General features: G+C 31.2%; 1 pseudogene; it reads right to left on the bottom strand.

The window, feature by feature from the left end:
- Positions 1–6,717: 6,717 nt before the first annotated feature.
- On the bottom strand, positions 6,718–8,930 carry LOC149237526 (26S proteasome non-ATPase regulatory subunit 1 homolog A-like; annotated as a pseudogene).
- Positions 8,931–9,167: the final 237 nt, after the last annotated feature.

Raw genomic sequence — 9,167 nt, 5'->3', positions numbered from 1 at the left:
AATTTGGAATTTACAATGAGTGATGAGTAACCTGTAAATAATGAATAGTACTTTATTTATAAAAAAAAATATAAACAATTTTGGAATTGAAAGCCAATAAAAAGAATTGAAACTAAACATAAGAGATTATTTATAAATTAAAAAAAAATACTCTAAAAAAAAATAATTAAATAGTTTTTATATCCCAGCCAAACAATTGAGTATTGAGCTTGAGGTAATTTTGAGTTTTTATAAAGGAAAAAAAATGCACTCCAAAAATCAATAATGAAATAGATCCTATGTTCTACCTAAACAATTAAATATTGAGCTTGAGGTAATTTTGAAGTAGACAAGCATGAGCTTTTATATAAACTTGAAGAAGTGATTAATAATATGAGTGACAGATGATAAGTAACAATACAATAATAGTTATTAATAATATGAGAGACTCTTGGGTATAATATTAAAAACCCTAAAGCATTTATTGGCAAATGATTTTTTTTCAAAATTATTAATTAGAACTTTCTCAAAAGATGATTTTTTTTCAAAATCATTAATTAGAACTTTCTCAAAAGTAAAAATTCAAAATCATTAATTAGAACTTTCTCAAATTTTTACTTATTGCTTCGTATTGCATTGTCTTTTTTAAATGTAGTTTTACTTAGTGTTCAATTTCATTTTTTAAAAATAGTATTTCATTTATTTTAGGGAAAAACTTTCATATGCAAATAAGCAAGCCTCTTGTTTACCAATGCGTATTAAGTCAAAGCTTCAATGAACAACAATAAAATATGCTACATTACACATTCTTAAAACAAGGTCTATAATTCTATCAAACTAAAAAAAAAAAAAAAAAAAAACCTCTTATGCTATATTAGATATTCTTAAAACAAGGTCTGAAATTCTATCAAACTTCAAAACTTCAATGAACAACAATAAAATATGCTATATATGTTATATTAGACATTCTTCAAACAAGGTTTGATAACCGTGATGAAGAAGCATGACACTGCAAAACTTTAACAGTTTATCATCAGGATTAAATGAAAAGGCTTAAATAGAGAGCAACGACCAAAATTTATCTTATGTGATTTCTATCATAAGACTTTGCTTAATTCATTATGGATCAAGTGATTTCTATCATAAGACTTTGCTTAATTCATTATGGATCAAGAAAGTACACGATAATTGGAAACAAAGAAAAAGAGTTGGAAAGAAGTACAAGACTTTATTTAAAGGGAAAAAGATACCTCCAAAAATATTCTATATAATAAACTTTTAATGAATAAAAGTTTAAACAATTTGGAATTTACAATGAGTGATGAGTAACCTGTAAATAATGAATAGTACTTTATTTATAAAAAAAAATATAAACAATTTTGGAATTGAAAGCCAATAAAAAGAATTGAAACTAAACATAAGAGATTATTTATAAATTAAAAAAAAATACTCTAAAAAAAAATAATTAAATAGTTTTTATATCCCAGCCAAACAATTGAGTATTGAGCTTGAGGTAATTTTGAGTTTTTATAAAGGAAAAAAAATGCACTCCAAAAATCAATAATGAAATAGATCCTATGTTCTACCTAAACAATTAAATATTGAGCTTGAGGTAATTTTGAAGTAGACAAGCATGAGCTTTTATATAAACTTGAAGAAGTGATTAATAATATGAGTGACAGATGATAAGTAACAATACAATAATAGTTATTAATAATATGAGAGACTCTTGGGTATAATATTAAAAACCCTAAAGCATTTATTGGCAAATGATTTTTTTTCAAAATTATTAATTAGAACTTTCTCAAAAGATGATTTTTTTTCAAAATCATTAATTAGAACTTTCTCAAATTTTTACTTATTGCTTCGTATTGCATTGTCTTTTTTAAATGTAGTTTTACTTAGTGTTCAATTTCATTTTTTAAAAATAGTATTTCATTTATTGCCTCTTGTTTACCAATGCGTATTAAGTCAAAGCTTCAATGAACAACAATAAAATATGCTATATTAGACATTCTTAAAGCAAGGTCTAAAAAGTTTTAAAAAACCTCTTATGCTATATTAGATATTCTTAAAACAAGGTCTGAAATTCTATCAAACTTCAAAACTTCAATGAACAACAATAAAATATGCTATATATGTTATATTAGACATTCTTCAAACAAGGTTTGAAATTCTATCAAACTTCAAAAAAAAAAAAAAAAGCCTTTGTTTACCAATGTGTATTAAGTCAAAGCTTCAATGAACAACAATAAAATAAGCTATATTAGACATTCTTAAAACAAGGTCTGAAATTCTATCTTGTTTAAGCTGCTTAGTTTTACTTAGTGTTTAATTTGGTTATTTAAAAATAGTATTTCATTTATATGAGGGCAAAACTTTCATATGGAGATAAGTAAGCCTCTTATTTACCAATGTGTATTAAGTCAAAGCTTCAATGAACAACAATAAAATATGATATATTAGACATTCTTAAAACTTGATCAAACTTAAAAAAAAATCTCTAGTGCTGCTATATGTTATATATGTTATAACAAATCTCTAGTATTACTATATGTTATATGTTAGAATGGTCTTTTACATGATTTTGAAAGCACAAAGCTAATAAATTAGTTTTCTTTTTGAAAGAATGTTAGAATGGTATTTTTAAGATTAAAAAAGTCAAATGGTACACTCATGATTATGAAAGCACGAAGCTAATAAATTACCCTTCCTTTCGAAGGTTACAAGTCTTCTCGAGGTGGGATTCTACCCATGCTATTTGTTGAGAGTACGATCACATTATTCGAAGATGAATGCCCTTAGTCGTGCACTTGGCTAATGGAAAATACCATCCCCCTACAACTACTACTTCCATCTAGCCATCTATCCACTAATCTTTATAGCAAATACTCACGCCTACACTAATCTAAACTTTATAGCAAATATTTTTAAAATAAAAAAGCTATAATATCCCTTAACAGCTAACCAACTCCAAAAATATAATTCCCCTACACCCTTCGCCTTTCCCCTACGCCCTTTCGCCTCTCCACCCAACACTAAGTAGATTACACTAAGTCCATATATAACTCCATATACTTATAGCTTTGTAACTATTTCCCTATGAACTAGATTCCACATCAACCTAAACCAAAGAAAAATGCCACCACACTCATGCATCTATTTCCCTATAAATTAAATTCCACATCAACATATAACAAAGAAAGATGTCACCACACTCATGTAACTATTTCCCTAAAATTTAGATTCCACATCAACATATAACAAAGAAAGATGTCACCACACTCATGTAACGATTTCCCTAAAATTTAGATTCCACATCACCATATAACAAAGAAATATTTCTCTAAAATTTAGATTCCACATCAACATATAACAAAAAAAAATGCCCCCACATTCATCTAATTTATGATAAGTCTATAAAAATTAAAAATTTAAATCTTTATACAATAATAAAATATAACAGAATCTCAACAAAAACCTGAAAAATTATCCTATTCTAAACAAAATATGATATTATAACTCACATTTTCAACTGAATATGAAAAATATGAATAATTATAACTATATTATAAATTAATATCATATTACAATTCATATTCTCATATAGTGAAAATTGGTATTTCTTTTCCGTCTTTATATGTTTGAAATAATATATAAATTAATAGGATATTCTAAACGAAATATGAATTTATATGTTTGAAATATTAAAATATAAATTAATAGGATATTCTAAACGAAATATGAATTTATATGTTTGAAATATTAATATATAAATTAATATGATGTTACAATTCATATTCTATGAAAAATAGTGAAAATTGCTTTTTCTTTTCCAATATTAAGAATTTAAATCTTATACAAAATGTCGCTCATCAAGGAATTTAGGGTAGACTCCTTGTGCTGGTGAAATTTCAAGAATTTAAATCTTATACAAAATGTCGCTCATCAAGGAATTTAGGGTAGACTCCTTGTGCTGGTGAAATTTCAAGGGTAAAATTCTAGACTCCGTGCTGGTGAAATTTCAAGGGTAAATTTCAAGGGTAAAATTCTTTGGTGAAATTTCAAGGGTAAAATTCTTCAATCAAACCCAGATGTCAGAGAATTGTTGAGTTTCAAGGGTAGAAACTCTTAATCAAACCCACATATCATAATCATAGCACTGATGCTGGTGAACTTCAAGGGTAGAATCCTTCAATCAAACCCAGATATCAGAGAATTGTTGTTCTTGAAAAATAATACAGGCAAAGTCTAACATCAAGAATTGTTGTTGTGAAAAAAGATATCAGAGAACTGTTGGTGAAATATTGTTGTTGTGAAAAAAGATATCAGAGAACTGTTGGTGAAAAAATAATACAGGCAAAGTTTACCATATCAGAGAACAACAATTGTTGTTGGTGAAAAAAGAGGTGAAAAATAATAAAGGCAAAGTCGAACATATCAGAGAATTGTTGTTGGTGAAAAAAAATATCAGAGAATTGTTGTTGGTGAAAAATAATACAGGCGAAGTCTAACAAATCAGAGAATCAGAGAATTGTTGTTCGTAAAAGTCTAACATAAAAGGACACCATAAAATTTATGGTCCAAACTCACTAATTATGATTTATCTTCTGAGAATTGTTGTTGGTAAAAGTCTAACATAAAAGGACACCATAAAATTTATGGTCCAAACTCACTAATTTATGATTTATCTTCTGAGAATTGTTGTTGGTAAAAGTCTAACTTAAAAGGACACCATAAAATTTATGGTCCAACCTCACTAATTTATGATTTATCTTCTGAGAATTGTTGTTGGTAAAAGTCTAACATAAAAGACACCATAAAATTTATGGTCCAAACTCACTAATTTATGATTTATCTTCTGAGAATTGTTGTTGGTAAAAGTCTAACATAATAGGACACCATAAAATTTATGGTCCAAACTCACTAATTTATGATTTATCTTCTGAGAATTGTTGTTGGTGAAAAAAGATATCAGAGAACTGTTGGTGAAAAATAATACAGGCAAAGTCTATATCAGAGAACTGTTGGTGAAAAATAATACAGGCAAAGTCTAACATATCAGAGAATTGTTGTTGGTGAAAAATAATACAGGCGAAGTCTAACAAATCAGAGAATCAGAGAATTGTTGGTAAAAGTCTAACATAAAAGGACACCATAAAATTTATGGTCGAAACTCACACTAATTTATGATGTATCTTCTCAGATACAAGTTTCTAAGCTTCAGAGGCAAATACAAACTTCAAATGTATTCATGACCATCATAACAACATAATTTATGATTTATCTGCTCAGATACAAGTTTCCATACTTCATCATAACAATATAATTTATAATTTATCTGCTCAGATACAAGTTTCCATACTTCAGAGGTAAATATAAACTTCAAATGTATTCATGACCATCATAACAATACGAGTTTCCAAGCTTCAGAGGCAAACTTCAAATGTATTCATGACCATCATAACAATATAAATTATAATTTAATTTATGATTTATCTGCTCAGATACAAGTTTCTGAGCTTCAGAGGTACATACAAACTTCAAATGTATTCATGACCATCATAACAATATAAGTTCTGCCAACAAGATTATTATAAGTTCTGCCAACAAGATTATTAAGTGCCATTATGGTCCAAACTCACACTAATCCATCTGCTCAGATACAAACTTCTGAGCGTCAGAGGCACATACAAACTTCAAATGTATTCATGATCATCATAACAATATAAGTTCTGCCCACAAGATTATTAATTCATCTGGCTCAGATACAAACTTCCATACTTCAGAGGCACATACAAACTTCAAATGTATTCATGATCATCATAACAATATAAGTTCTGCCCACAAGATTATTAAGTGCCTCTTTTTGGACTAATTTATGATTCATCTGCCCAGATACAAACTTCAAACTTCCATACTTCAGAGGCACATACAAACTTCAAATGTATTTAAATGTTTTCATGACCATCATAACAATATAAGTTCTGCCAACAAGATTATTAAGTGCCTCTTTTTGGACAAGATAAAGAGATGGGTAAAATTAAACAAAGCCGCATAATGACTTCTGAAAAATTATGAAAAATGGAAATAAAGAGGACCTTTTGGAAGGTACGTCGTTTCGAAAGACTTTCAATAAACGATTTCTTCCCTCCCGTAAAAAACTGTCCAATCAGTTGGATCATGTGTTATATTCAAAAGATTGTGGTGGTTGAGGTATCCATCCTCAACAGACAGCCGATGTCCAATCAGTTGGATCATGTGTTATATTCAAAAGATTGTGGTGGTTGAGGTTATCCATCCTCAACAGACAGCCGATGCAAGTGCTTGGGGGTCAATATTGGATCATGTGTTATATTCAAAAGATTGTGGTGGTTGAGGTTATCCATCCTCAACAGACACAGCCGATGCAAGTGCTTGGGGGATTGACAAATTTCCCGATGACGCTAATGATGAAGGTGACGAATCAGTGAAAATACACTTCTGGTTCTGAGTGCTTGGTGGATTGACGAATTTCCCGATGACGCTAATGATGAAGGTGACGAATCAGTGAAAATACACTTCTGGTTCTGAGGGCTTGGTGACCCTTAGTATGAAGGTGATGAATCAGTCAAAATACACTTCTGGTTCTGATGGCTTGGTGACCCTTAGTAAAACAAATCATGAAGGCATTAATTAAATGGGCACATATCTACTCTCTTCATTAAATTTTATATACTTTTCCCGCGCTGGAAAAACTCAAACAGGATTTGAGAGCATTTCACAATATGGCTCGGCTTCAGCTTTCTTTTCAGGTGCATTATCCCCCTGAAAAAATGAAATTAACCTGAATAAGAATAAAGGTAGAAGAAGCCCAAGATCGTAAGATCATAAAGTTAAAGCAGCAAAAAATCGTAAGATCATAAAGTTAAAGCAGCAAAAAACTTTAAACAACAGTGTTAAATTGACCATGACCATAAACAATGGTGTGATACACTCCATTCCTAGATCTCTAGGACAATATTCCCTAAAGGCCCATTTTAACTTTAGAAAAAAATCATTAAATATCATAAGGTTGCAATAAGACTGAGATATCATAGCTAAGCTATGAAATGGAAAACAACAAATAAGTGGTAAAAATATGGCACCATTTTCATTGAAGAAAAAATCATTACATATCATAAGGTTGCAATAAGACAGATATTATAGCTATGAAATGGAAAAGAACAAATAAGTGGTAAAAATATGGAATCAAACTGCAGGTGGCAATTACCTGCATTGCTTCCCCTCCTTGTCACTAGATTTTGGGCCTTTCATGGGTCCAGCTTCACCAGAAATGTTTCCCTCATTCATAGCAGTTTGTATGAGCAGTTTCTTGATCTGTTTCTTTCTTTGCTCTAGCTTTAACCTTCGCTCCTGTAGACAAAACAGCAGTTGGCAATTTTACTGCACAAGTTGTTGTTGGAGGTGTTGTAGGATGAGGGTACTCAAATAATGAGGGCATGGCATGTGAAAGAAACTCAAATTTTGGGACCTTCAGTTCATAATTGAGTCCGACCACCTGCATCTAAAATACCAGAAGCTAAAATTGCACCCAAATTGCTCATGGTGTCTTCATGTTTGTCGAGAATGATCTTCTCAGGTTGAGGCCTGAAGTAAGAAATAAAAACATTGTGAGGATGATAAAAAGATCTACTACGGCAAAACCTGGAAAACCTGGAGTTTTGAATGCGATATAATAGCACCATCAGTCTCTATAGGATATAGATATAATTCTACCTTGAAATGCCAAAATTTAGAAGTTAATATTTCAACGGGAAACATTGCATTAAAAATTCACAATATAAGTGCAACCACAATGGCAACAATGAACATTTGTTTGCTAAAAGCTTACAACATTATATGATAGCATACCTGAAGCTACCTACACGAGGTTCACGTGCCTCATTTGTTTCAACAAGAAACATAGCCATGGCTATAAGAGCACCTTGACGAACAAAATCTACCACATCTGATGTTAATGGTCCCAGCAGCGAAATGGCCTCGATGCTGTGCCTGCACAAGAGATCTCAGATACCCATGCCAAGGCTGCTCCATTTCTGACATTTGGATTATATGACTCGGACAACAAAGAAACTATTCGTGGGGTCTGTAAAATTTGTAGAGTTTGATTTAGCACCGGCATAAAGGATCAAGACAGAATAGACTGACCCCCTTGATATTATTCTTAAAATAATGAGCCAAATGCTCCATCAAGATGTAGCACAAAAGTTATAAGAAATCAAGTCTAAATTGATCAAATAATAAAAACATGGTACACTGTAGGATAGCATATAAACCTGCTAAGGTTTGGAATATAAAACAAATCCAAGTGCCAGCACCGCAGTTCTTCTCACATCATCATTAACATCGGAAACAGGAAACAGCAAAGTGCAATAGACGACGAATGGCTTTGTTATTATTGGATGTGCCCCTCTATGCGAAGGGCAGAGCATACATCCCACCATAGCGTAGAATTGGATCCTAATCACGAGTCATTTGCTCTATAAGTGTATCAGCCTCTTCTTCTCTTCCACACAGAGTGCTATTCCAAGGGCCAGACCTCTGTACACAATTGTTTACAAATAAACATATTAAAAAAATGTGGAAAGTTTAAACTTGAGTAGACTTAGTCAAGGAAAAATAATTCTTCGAATGGTATTTTCAAGTGAAAGACTTTTCAAAGTTCAAAAGTAACCAACAATACCTGATAATCTTTTCATGATGAGTATCATGTCCATATGCAAGCACTTCACTGGCCTTTCCACTTGCAGTTCGAACCATAAGCAAGCAAGCCAGCCCATACTTATGCCCGCAGCCTCTTCAACAACTGCACTATCTAAGAAAAAAACGCTCTTGACATGCTCATAAATCTCTTCATCGGTATTTCCCAAAGCAGCCAAACATGCACCATATTGAATTATCTTTTGCAATCACCACAAATTTGTCAAAGTGCTTTGAAAACAAATATTTAATTTGAACAACGCATTTTCCGTTCAAGGTTCTATGCATCAAATGATACCAGTGGCTGAAAGTTAGGTGGACACTACAACACTTCTACTGTGAAAGCTTTCACGAAGAAACTCTTTAATGCCTTCCCCATGGTTTGCATGGATAAGCCCTAAAGCATATAAGGCTCCACCTTCCGAATATGGGCTTCTACCCCAAAT

The sequence above is a fragment of the Pinus tabuliformis genome, chromosome 8 (assembly GCF_031772625.1).
Source record: "Pinus tabuliformis cultivar Carrire ecotype Pingquan chromosome 8, CPIR1, whole genome shotgun sequence".
NCBI lineage: Eukaryota > Viridiplantae > Streptophyta > Pinopsida > Pinales > Pinaceae > Pinus > Pinus tabuliformis.
This window is presented reverse-complemented; position numbering and strand designations above follow the sequence as displayed.